Here is a 12,213-nt window from a genome sequence, read left to right as displayed (position 1 = left end):
GAAATTTCTCCAGCGCGGAATTTCTCAAACACAGAGTTTCTCCAAAACGGAGTTTCTCCAACACGGAGATTATCCAGCGCAGAGTTACTCCATCGCTGAGTTTCTACATCGCGGAGTTTCTCCTTCGCGGAGTTTCTCCATCGCTGAGTTTCTCCAGCGTGTATTTTCTCCAGCGCCGAGTTTCTCCACCGCGGAGTTTCTCCAGCACACAGTTTCTCCAGCGCGGAGTTTCTCCAACGCGGACTTTCTCCAACGCGGAGTTTCTCCAACGCGGAGTTTCTCCAACGCGCAGTTTTTCCAACGCGAAGTTTCTCCAGCGCGGAGTTTCTCCAACACGGAGTTTCTCCAACACGGAGTTTCTGCAACGCGGAGTTTCTCCAGCGCGGAGTTTCTCCATCGCGGACTTTCTCAAACGCGGAGTTTCTCTAGTGCGGAGTTTCTCCAGTGCGGAGTTTCACCTGCGCGGAGTATCTCCAGCGCAGAGTTTCTCCAGCGCAGATTTTATGCAGCAGGGATTTTCTCCAGTGCGAAGTTTCTCCAACGCGGAGTTTCTCCAACGCGAAGTTTCTCCAGTGCGGATTTTCTCCAACACAGAGTTTCTCCAACACGGAGTTTCTCCAGCGTGGAGTTTCTCAAGCGCGGAGTTTCTCCAACACGGAGTTTTTCCAGCGCGGAATTTCTCAAGCGCGGAGTTTCTCCAGCGCGTAGTTTCTCCAGGCCGGAGTTTCTCCGGCACGGAGTTTCTCCATCGCGGACTTTCTCAAACGCGGAGTTTCTCCAGTGCGGAGATTCTTAAACGCGGAGCTTCTCCAGTGCGGAGTTTCTCCAACTCTGAGTTTCTCCAGCGCGGACTTTTCTCCAACGCGGACTTTCATCAAAGCGGAGTTTCTCCATCGCGGAGTTGGTCCATCGCGGAGTTTCTCCATCGCGGAGTTTCTCCAGCGCGGAGTTTCTCGCACACGGAGTTTTTCCATCGCTGAGTTTCTCCAGTGCGGAGTTTCTCCAGTGCGGAGTTTCACCTGCGCGGAGTATCTCCAGCGCAGAGTTTCTCCAGCGCAGATTTTATGCAGCAGGGATTTTCTCTAGCGCGGAGTTTCTCCAACGCGGAGTTTCTCCAACGCGAAGTTTCTCCAGTGCGGAGTTTCTCCAACACCGAGTTTCTCCAACACAGAGTTTCTCCAGCGTGGAGTTTCTCAAGCGCGGAGTTTCTCTAACACGGAGTTTCTCCAGCGCGGAATTTCTCCAGCGCGGAGTTTCTCCAGCGCGGAGTTTCTCCAGGCCGGAGTTTCTCCGGCACGGAGTTTCTCCATCGCGGAGTTTCTCAAACGCGGAGTTTCTCCAGTGCGGAGATTCTCCAACACGGAGTTTCTCCAGCGCGGAGTTTCTCCATTGCTGAGTTTCTCTATCGCTGAGTTTCTCCAGCGGGGAGTTTCTCCAGCGCGGACTTTTCTCTAACGCGGACTTTTCTCCTACGCGGACTTTTCTCAAACGCGGAGTTTTCTCCAACGCGGACTTTCACCAAAGCGGAGTTTTTCCATCGCGGAGTTGGTCCATCGCGGAGTTTCTCCATCGCGGAGTTTCTCCAGCGCGGAGTTTCTCCAGCGCGGAGTTTCTCGCACACGGAGTTTCTCCGTCGCTTAGTTTCTCCATCGCTGAGTTTCTCCATCGCTGAGTTTCACCAGTGCGGAGTTTCTCCAGCGCGGAGATTCTCGCACACGGAGTTTCTCCAGCGCTGAGTTTCTCCATCACTGATTTTCTCCATCGCTGAGTTTTTCCATCGCTGAATTTCTCCAGCGCGAAGTTTCTCCAGCGCAGAGTTTTTCAAGCGCGGAGTTTCATCAACGCGGAGTTTCTCCAGCGCGGAGTTTCTCCAGCGCGAAGTTTCTCCAGCGCTGAGTTACTCCAGACCGGAGTTTCTCCGGCGCGGAGATTCTCCAGCGCGGAGTCTCTCCAGCGTGGAGTTTCTCCAGCGCTGACTTTTCTCCAACGCGGACTTTTCTCCAACGCGGACTTTCACCAACGCGGAGTTTCTCCTTCGCGGAGTTTGTCCATCGTGGAATTTCTCAATCGCGGAGTGTCTCAAACGCAGAGCTTCTCCAGTGCGGAGTTTCTCTAACTCGGAGTTTCTCCAGCGCGGAGGTTCTCCATCGCGGAGTTTCTCCAGCGCAGAGTTTCACCAGCGCGGAGTTTCACCAGCGCGGAGTTTCACCAGCGCGGAGTTTCTCGCACACGGAGTTTCTCCATCGCTGAGGTTCTCCATCGCTGAGTTTCTCCAGCGGGGAGTTTCTCCAGCGCGGAGTTTCTCCAGCGCGGAGTTTCTCCAGCGCGGAGTATTTCAAGCGCGGAGTTTTTTCAACGCGAAATTTCTCCAGCGCGGAATTTCTCCAACACAGAGTTTCTCCAAAACGGAGTTTCTCCAACACGGAGATTATCCAGCGCAGAGTTACTCCATCGCTCAGTTTCTACATCGCGGAGTTTCTCCTTCGCGGAGTTTCTCCATCGCTGAGTTTCTCCAGCGCGTATTTTCTCCAGCGCCGAGTTTCTCCACCGCGGAGTTTCTCCAGCACACAGTTTCTCCAGCGCGGAGTTCCTCCAACGCGGACATTCTCCAACGCGGAGTTTCTCCAACGCGGAGTTTCTCCAACGCGCAGTTTTTCCAACGCGAAGTTTCTCCAGCGCGGAGTTTCTCCAACACGGAGTTTCTCCAACACGGAGTTTCTGCAACGCGGAGTTTCTCCATCGCGGAGTTTCTCCAGCGCGGAGTTTCTCCAGCGCGGAGTTTCTACATCGCGGAGTTTCTCAAACGCGGAGTTTCTCTAGTGCGGAGTTTCTCCAGTGCGGAGTTTCACCTGCGCGGAGTATCTCCAGCGCAGAGTTTCTCCAGCGCAGATTTTATGCAGCAGGGATTTTCTCCAGCGCGGAGGTTCTCCAACGCGGAGTTTCTCCAACGCGAATTTTCTCCAGTGCGGAGTTTCTCCAACACAGAGTTTCTCCAACACGGAGTTTCTCCTGCGTGGAGTTTCTCAAGCGCGGCGTTTCTCCAACACGGAGTTTCTCCAGCGCGGAATTTCTCCAGCGCGGAGTTTCTCCAGCGCGGAGTTTCTCCAGGCCAGAGTTTCTCCGGCACGGAGTTTCTCCATCGCGGAGTTTCTCAAACGCGGAGTTTCTCCAGTGCGGAGATTCTCAAACGCGGAGCTTCTCCAGTGCGGAGTTTCTCCAACTCTGAGTTTCTCCAGCGCGGACTTTTCTCCAACGCGGACTTTTCTCCTACGCGGACTTTTCTCTAACGCGGACTTTTCTCCAACGCGGACTTTCATCAAAGCGGAGTTTCTCCATCCCGGAGTTGGTCCATCGCGGAGTTTCTCCATCGCGGAGTTTCTCCAGCGCGGAGTTTCTCGCACACGGAGTTTTTCCATCGCTGAGTTTCTCCATCGCTGAGTTTCTCCAGTGCGGAGTTTCTCCAACACAGAGTTTCTCCAACACGGAGTTTATCCAGCGCAGAGTTACTCCATCGCTGAGTTTCTACATCGCGGAGTTTCTCCTTCGCGGAGTTTCTCCATCGCTGAGTTTCTCCAGCGCGGAGTTTCTCAAACGCGGAGCTTCACTAGTGCGAGTTTCTCAAACGCTGAGCTTCTCTAGGGCGGAGTTTCTCCAGCGCCGTCTTTTCTCCAAGGCGGACTTTTCTCCAACGCGGACTTTCACAAACGCGGAGTTTCTCCATCGCGGAGTTTGTCCATTGCGGAGTTTCTTCATCGCGGAGTTTCTCCAGCGCGGAGTTTCTCCAGCGCAGAGTTTCACCAGCGCGGAGTTTCACCAGCGCGGAGTTTCACCAGCGCGGAGTTTCTCGCACACGGAGTTTCTCCAGCGCTGAGTTTCTCCATCGCTGAGGTTCTCCATCGCTGAGTTTCTCCAGCGGGGAGTTTCTCCAGCGCGGAGTTTCTCCAGCGCGGAGTTTCTCCAGCGCGGAGTATTTCAAGCGCGGAGTTTTTTCAACGCGAAATTTCTCCAGCGCGGAATTTCTCCAACACAGAGTTTCTCCAAAACGGAGTTTCTCCAACACGGAGATTATCCAGCGCAGAGTTACTCCATCGCTGAGTTTCTACATCGCGGAGTTTCTCCTTCGCGGAGTTTCTCCATCGCTGAGTTTCTCCAGCGCGTATTTTCTCCAGCGCCGAGTTTCTCCACCGCGGAGTTTCTCCAGCACACAGTTTCTCCAGCGCGGAGTTTCTCCAACGCGGACTTTCTCCAACGCGGAGTTTCTCCAACGCGGAGTTTCTCCAACGCGCAGTTTTTCCAACGCGAAGTTTCTCCATCGCGGAGTTTCTCCAGCGCGGAGTTTCTCCAGCGCGGAGTTTCTCCATCGCGGAGTTTCTCAAACGCGGAGTTTCTCTAGTGCGGAGTTTCTCCAGTGCGGAGTTTCACCTGCGCGGAGTATCTCCAGCGCAGAGTTTCTCCAGCGCAGATTTTATGCAGCAGGGATTTTCTCCAGCGCGGAGTTTCTCCAACGCGGAGTTTCTCCAACGCGAAGTTTCTCCAGTGCGGAGTTTCTCCAACACAGAGTTTCTCCAACACGGAGTTTCTCCAGCGTGGAGTTTCTCAAGCGCGGAGTTTCTCCAACACGGAGTTTTTCCAGCGCGGAATTTCTCAAGCGCGGAGTTTCTCCAGCGCGGAGTTTCTCCAGGCCGGAGTTTCTCCGGCACGGAGTTTCTCCATCGCGGAGTTTCTCAAACGCGGAGTTTCTCCAGTGCGGAGATTCTTAAACGCGGAGCTTCTCCAGTGCGGAGTTTCTCCAACTCTGAGTTTCTCCAGCGCGGACTTTTCTCCAACGCGGACTTTTCTCCTACGCGGACTTTTCTCTAACGCGGACTTTTCTCCAACGCGGACTTTCATCAAAGCGGAGTTTCTCCATCGCGGAGTTGGTCCATCGCGGAGTTTCTCCATCGCGGAGTTTCTCCAGCGCGGAGTTTCTCGCACACGGAGTTTTTCCATCGCTGAGTTTCTCCATCGCTGAGTTTCTCCAGTGCGGAGTTTCTCCAACACAGAGTTTCTCCAAAACGGATTTTCTCCAACACGGAGTTTATCCAGCGCAGAGTTACTCCATCGCTGAGTTTCTACATCGCGGAGTTTCTCCTTCGCGGAGTTTCTCCATCGCTGAGTTTCTCCAGCGCGTATTTTCTCCAGCGCCGAGTTTCTCCACCGCGGAGTTTCTCCAGCACACAGTTTCTCCAGCGCGGAGTTCCTCCAACGCGGACTTTCTCCAACGCGGAGTTTCTCCAACGCGTAGTTTCTCCAACGCGCAGTTTTTCCAACGCGAAGTTTCTCCAGCGCGGAGTTTCTCCAACACGGAGTTCCTCCAACACGGAGTTTCTGCAACGCGGAGTTTCTCCATCGCGGAGTTTCTCCAGTGCGGAGTTTCACCTGCGCGGAGTATCTCCAGCGCAGAGTTTCTCCAGCGCAGATTTTTAGCAGCAGGGATTTTCTCCAGCGCGGAGTTTCTCCAACGCGGAGTTTCTCCAACGCGAAGTTTCTCCAGTGCGGAGTTTCTCCAACACAGAGTTTCTCCAACACGGAGTTTCTCCAGCGTGGAGTTTCTCAAGCGCGGAGTTTCTCCAACACGGAGTTTCTCCAGCGCGGAATTTCTCCAGCGCGGAGTCTCTCCAGCGCGGAGTTTCTCCAGGCCGGAGTTTCTCCGGCACGGAGTTTCTCCATCGCGGAGTTTCTCAAACGCGGAGTTTCTCCAGTGCGGAGATTCTCAAACGCGGAGCTTCTCCAGTGCGGAGTTTCTCCAACTCTGAGTTTCTCCAGCGCGGACTTTTCTCCAACGCGGACTTTTCTCCTACGCGGACTTTTCTCTAACGCGGACTTTTCTCCAACGCGGACTTTCATCAAAGCGGAGTTTCTCCATCGCGGAGTTGTCCATCGCGGAGTTTTCTCCATCGCGGAGTTTCTCGCACACGGAGTTTTTCCATCGCTGAGTTTCTCCAGTGCGGAGTTTCTCCAACACAGAGTTTCTCCAACACGGAGTTTATCCAGCGCAGAGTTACTCCATCGCTGAGTTTCTACATCGCGGAGTTTCTCCTTCGCGGAGTTTCTCCATCGCTGAGTTTCTCCAGCGCGGAGTTTCTCAAACACGGAGCTTCACTAGTGCGGAGTTTCTCAAACGCTGAGCTTCTCTAGGGCGGAGTTTCTCCAGCGCCGTCTTTTCTCCAAGGCGGACTTTTCTCCAACGCGGACTTTCACCAACGCGGAATTTCTCCATCGCGGAGTTTGTCCATTGCGGAGTTTCTTCATCGCGGAGTTTCTCCAGCGCGGAGTTTCTCCAGCGCAGAGTTTCACCAGCGCGGAGTTTCACCAGCGCGGAGTTTCACCAGCGCGGAGTTTCTCGCACACGGAGTTTCTCCAGCGCTGAGTTTCTCCATCGCTGAGGTTCTCCATCGCTGAGTTTCTCCAGCGGGAGTTTCTCCAGCGCGGAGTTTTTTCAACGCGAAATTTCTCCAGCGCGGAATTTCTCAAACACAGAGTTTCTCCAAAACGGAGTTTCTCCAACACGGAGATTATCCAGCGCAGAGTTACTCCATCGCTGAGTTTCTACATCGCGGAGTTTCTCCTTCGCGGAGTTTCTCCATCGCTGAGTTTCTCCAGCGTGTATTTTCTCCAGCGCCGAGTTTCTCCACCGCGGAGTTTCTCCAGCACACAGTTTCTCCAGCGCGGAGTTTCTCCAACGCGGACTTTCTCCAACGCGGAGTTTCTCCAACGCGGAGTTTCTCCAACGCGCAGTTTTTCCAACGCGAAGTTTCTCCAGCGCGGAGTTTCTCCAACACGAGTTTCTCCAACACGGAGTTTCTGCAACGCGGAGTTTCTCCAGCGCGGAGTTTCTCCATCGCGGACTTTCTCAAACGCGGAGTTTCTCTAGTGCGGAGTTTCTCCAGTGCGGAGTTTCACCTGCGCGGAGTATCTCCAGCGCAGAGTTTCTCCAGCGCAGATTTTATGCAGCAGGGATTTTCTCCAGTGCGAAGTTTCTCCAACGCGGAGTTTCTCCAACGCGAAGTTTCTCCAGTGCGGATTTTCTCCAACACAGAGTTTCTCCAACACGGAGTTTCTCCAGCGTGGAGTTTCTCAAGCGCGGAGTTTCTCCAACACGGAGTTTTTCCAGCGCGGAATTTCTCAAGCGCGGAGTTTCTCCAGCGCGGAGTTTCTCCAGGCCGGAGTTTCTCCGGCACGGAGTTTCTCCATCGCGGAGTTTCTCAAACGCGGAGTTTCTCCAGTGCGGAGATTCTTAAACGCGGAGCTTCTCCAGTGCGGAGTTTCTCCAACTCTGAGTTTCTCCAGCGCGGACTTTTCTCCAACGCGGACTTTTCTCCTACGCGGACTTTTCTCTAACGCGGACTTTTCTCCAACGCGGACTTTCATCAAAGCGGAGTTTCTCCATCGCGGAGTTGGTCCATCGCGGAGTTTCTCCATCGCGGAGTTTCTCCAGCGCGGAGTTTCTCGCACACGGAGTTTTTCCATCGCTGAGTTTCTCCAGTGCGGAGTTTCTCCAGTGCGGAGTTTCACCTGCGCGGAGTATCTCCAGCGCAGAGTTTCTCCAGCGCAGATTTTATGCAGCAGGGATTTTCTCCAGCGCGGAGTTTCTCCAACGCGGAGTTTCTCCAACGCGAAGTTTCTCCAGTGCGGAGTTTCTCCAACACCGAGTTTCTCCAACACAGAGTTTCTCCAGCGTGGAGTTTCTCAAGCGCGGAGTTTCTCTAACACGGAGTTTCTCCAGCGCGGAATTTCTCCAGCGCGGAGTTTCTCCAGCGCGGAGTTTCTCCAGGCCGGAGTTTCTCCGGCACGGAGTTTCTCCATCGCGGAGTTTCTCAAACGCGGAGTTTCTCCAGTGCGGAGATTCTCCAACACGGAGTTTCTCCAGCGCGGAGTTTCTCCATTGCTGAGTTTCTCTATCGCTGAGTTTCTCCAGCGGGGAGTTTCTCCAGCGCGGACTTTTCTCTAACGCGGACTTTTCTCCTACGCGGACTTTTCTCAAACGCGGACTTTCACCAACGCGGAGTTTCTCCTTCGCGGAGTTTGTCCATCGTGGAATTTCTCAATCGCGGAGTGTCTCAAACGCAGAGCTTCTCCAGTGCGGAGTTTCTCTAACTCGGAGTTTCTCCAGCGCGGAGGTTCTCCATCGCGGAGTTTCTCCAGCGCAGAGTTTCACCAGCGCGGAGTTTCACCAGCGCGGAGTTTCACCAGCGCGGAGTTTCTCGCACACGGAGTTTCTCCATCGCTGAGGTTCTCCATCGCTGAGTTTCTCCAGCGCGGAGTTTCTCAAACGCGGAGCTTCACTAGTGCGAGTTTCTCAAACGCTGAGCTTCTCTAGGGCGGAGTTTCTCCAGCGCCGTCTTTTCTCCAAGGCGGACTTTTCTCCAACGCGGACTTTCACAAACGCGGAGTTTCTCCATCGCGGAGTTTGTCCATTGCGGAGTTTCTTCATCGCGGAGTTTCTCCAGCGCGGAGTTTCTCCAGCGCAGAGTTTCACCAGCGCGGAGTTTCACCAGCGCGGAGTTTCACCAGCGCGGAGTTTCTCGCACACGGAGTTTCTCCAGCGCTGAGTTTCTCCATCGCTGAGGTTCTCCATCGCTGAGTTTCTCCAGCGGGGAGTTTCTCCAGCGCGGAGTTTCTCCAGCGCGGAGTTTCTCCAGCGCGGAGTATTTCAAGCGCGGAGTTTTTTCAACGCGAAATTTCTCCAGCGCGGAATTTCTCCAACACAGAGTTTCTCCAAAACGGAGTTTCTCCAACACGGAGATTATCCAGCGCAGAGTTACTCCATCGCTGAGTTTCTACATCGCGGAGTTTCTCCTTCGCGGAGTTTCTCCATCGCTGAGTTTCTCCAGCGCGTATTTTCTCCAGCGCCGAGTTTCTCCACCGCGGAGTTTCTCCAGCACACAGTTTCTCCAGCGCGGAGTTTCTCCAACGCGGACTTTCTCCAACGCGGAGTTTCTCCAACGCGGAGTTTCTCCAACGCGCAGTTTTTCCAACGCGAAGTTTCTCCATCGCGGAGTTTCTCCAGCGCGGAGTTTCTCCAGCGCGGAGTTTCTCCATCGCGGAGTTTCTCAAACGCGGAGTTTCTCTAGTGCGGAGTTTCTCCAGTGCGGAGTTTCACCTGCGCGGAGTATCTCCAGCGCAGAGTTTCTCCAGCGCAGATTTTATGCAGCAGGGATTTTCTCCAGCGCGGAGTTTCTCCAACGCGGAGTTTCTCCAACGCGAAGTTTCTCCAGTGCGGAGTTTCTCCAACACAGAGTTTCTCCAACACGGAGTTTCTCCAGCGTGGAGTTTCTCAAGCGCGGAGTTTCTCCAACACGGAGTTTTTCCAGCGCGGAATTTCTCAAGCGCGGAGTTTCTCCAGCGCGGAGTTTCTCCAGGCCGGAGTTTCTCCGGCACGGAGTTTCTCCATCGCGGAGTTTCTCAAACGCGGAGTTTCTCCAGTGCGGAGATTCTTAAACGCGGAGCTTCTCCAGTGCGGAGTTTCTCCAACTCTGAGTTTCTCCAGCGCGGACTTTTCTCCAACGCGGACTTTTCTCCTACGCGGACTTTTCTCTAACGCGGACTTTTCTCCAACGCGGACTTTCATCAAAGCGGAGTTTCTCCATCGCGGAGTTGGTCCATCGCGGAGTTTCTCCATCGCGGAGTTTCTCCAGCGCGGAGTTTCTCGCACACGGAGTTTTTCCATCGCTGAGTTTCTCCATCGCTGAGTTTCTCCAGTGCGGAGTTTCTCCAACACAGAGTTTCTCCAAAACGGATTTTCTCCAACACGGAGTTTATCCAGCGCAGAGTTACTCCATCGCTGAGTTTCTACATCGCGGAGTTTCTCCTTCGCGGAGTTTCTCCATCGCTGAGTTTCTCCAGCGCGTATTTTCTCCAGCGCCGAGTTTCTCCACCGCGGAGTTTCTCCAGCACACAGTTTCTCCAGCGCGGAGTTCCTCCAACGCGGACTTTCTCCAACGCGGAGTTTCTCCAACGCGTAGTTTCTCCAACGCGCAGTTTTTCCAACGCGAAGTTTCTCCAGCGCGGAGTTTCTCCAACACGGAGTTCCTCCAACACGGAGTTTCTGCAACGCGGAGTTTCTCCATCGCGGAGTTTCTCCAGTGCGGAGTTTCACCTGCGCGGAGTATCTCCAGCGCAGAGTTTCTCCAGCGCAGATTTTTAGCAGCAGGGATTTTCTCCAGCGCGGAGTTTCTCCAACGCGGAGTTTCTCCAACGCGAAGTTTCTCCAGTGCGGAGTTTCTCCAACACAGAGTTTCTCCAACACGGAGTTTCTCCAGCGTGGAGTTTCTCAAGCGCGGAGTTTCTCCAACACGGAGTTTCTCCAGCGCGGAATTTCTCCAGCGCGGAGTCTCTCCAGCGCGGAGTTTCTCCAGGCCGGAGTTTCTCCGGCACGGAGTTTCTCCATCGCGGAGTTTCTCAAACGCGGAGTTTCTCCAGTGCGGAGATTCTCAAACGCGGAGCTTCTCCAGTGCGGAGTTTCTCCAACTCTGAGTTTCTCCAGCGCGGACTTTTCTCCAACGCGGACTTTTCTCCTACGCGGACTTTTCTCTAACGCGGACTTTTCTCCAACGCGGACTTTCATCAAAGCGGAGTTTCTCCATCGCGGAGTTGGTCCATCGCGGAGTTTCTCCATCGCGGAGTTTCTCGCACACGGAGTTTTTCCATCGCTGAGTTTCTCCAGTGCGGAGTTTCTCCAACACAGAGTTTCTCCAACACGGAGTTTATCCAGCGCAGAGTTACTCCATCGCTGAGTTTCTACATCGCGGAGTTTCTCCTTCGCGGAGTTTCTCCATCGCTGAGTTTCTCCAGCGCGGAGTTTCTCAAACACGGAGCTTCACTAGTGCGGAGTTTCTCAAACGCTGAGCTTCTCTAGGGCGGAGTTTCTCCAGCGCCGTCTTTTCTCCAAGGCGGACTTTTCTCCAACGCGGACTTTCACCAACGCGGAATTTCTCCATCGCGGAGTTTGTCCATTGCGGAGTTTCTTCATCGCGGAGTTTCTCCAGCGCAGAGTTTCTCCAGCGCAGAGTTTCACCAGCGCGGAGTTTCACCAGCGCGGAGTTTCACCAGCGCGGAGTTTCTCGCACACGGAGTTTCTCCAGCGCTGAGTTTCTCCATCGCTGAGGTTCTCCATCGCTGAGTTTCTCCAGCGGGGAGTTTCTCCAGCGCGGAGTTTTTTCAACGCGAAATTTCTCCAGCGCGGAATTTCTCAAACACAGAGTTTCTCCAAAACGGAGTTTCTCCAACACGGAGATTATCCAGCGCAGAGTTACTCCATCGCTGAGTTTCTACATCGCGGAGTTTCTCCTTCGCGGAGTTTCTCCATCGCTGAGTTTCTCCAGCGTGTATTTTCTCCAGCGCCGAGTTTCTCCACCGCGGAGTTCTCACAGCACACAGTTTCTCCAGCGCGGAGTTTCTCCAACGCGGACTTTCTCCAACGCGGAGTTTCTCCAACGCGGAGTTTCTCCAACGCGCAGTTTTTCCAACGCGAAGTTTCTCCAGCGCGGAGTTTCTCCAACACGGAGTTTCTCCAACACGGAGTTTCTGCAACGCGGAGTTTCTCCAGCGCGGAGTTTCTCCATCGCGGACTTTCTCAAACGCGGAGTTTCTCTAGTGCGGAGTTTCTCCAGTGCGGAGTTTCACCTGCGCGGAGTATCTCCAGCGCAGAGTTTCTCCAGCGCAGATTTTATGCAGCAGGGATTTTCTCCAGTGCGAAGTTTCTCCAACGCGGAGTTTCTCCAACGCGAAGTTTCTCCAGTGCGGATTTTCTCCAACACAGAGTTTCTCCAACACGGAGTTTCTCCAGCGTGGAGTTTCTCAAGCGCGGAGTTTCTCCAACACGGAGTTTTTCCAGCGCGGAATTTCTCAAGCGCGGAGTTTCTCCAGCGCGGAGTTTCTCCAGCCGGAGTTTCTCCGGCACGGAGTTTCTCCATCGCGGAGTTTCTCAACGCGGAGTTTCTCCAGTGCGGAGATTCTTAAACGCGGAGCTTCTCCAGTGCGGAGTTTCTCCAACTCTGAGTTTCTCCAGCGCGGACTTTTCTCCAACGCGGACTTTTCTCCTACGCGGACTTTTCTCTAACGCGGACTTTTCTCCAACGCGGACTTTCATCAAAGCGGAGTTTCTCCATCGCGGAGTTGGTCCATCGCGGAGTTTCTCCATCGCGGAGTTTCTCCAGCGCGGAGTTTCTCGCA

This window comes from Amblyomma americanum, chromosome 2 (genome assembly GCF_052857255.1).
Source record: "Amblyomma americanum isolate KBUSLIRL-KWMA chromosome 2, ASM5285725v1, whole genome shotgun sequence".
In the NCBI taxonomy this organism is placed as follows: domain Eukaryota; kingdom Metazoa; phylum Arthropoda; class Arachnida; order Ixodida; family Ixodidae; genus Amblyomma; species Amblyomma americanum.
Note: the sequence above shows the minus strand (reverse complement) of the source record.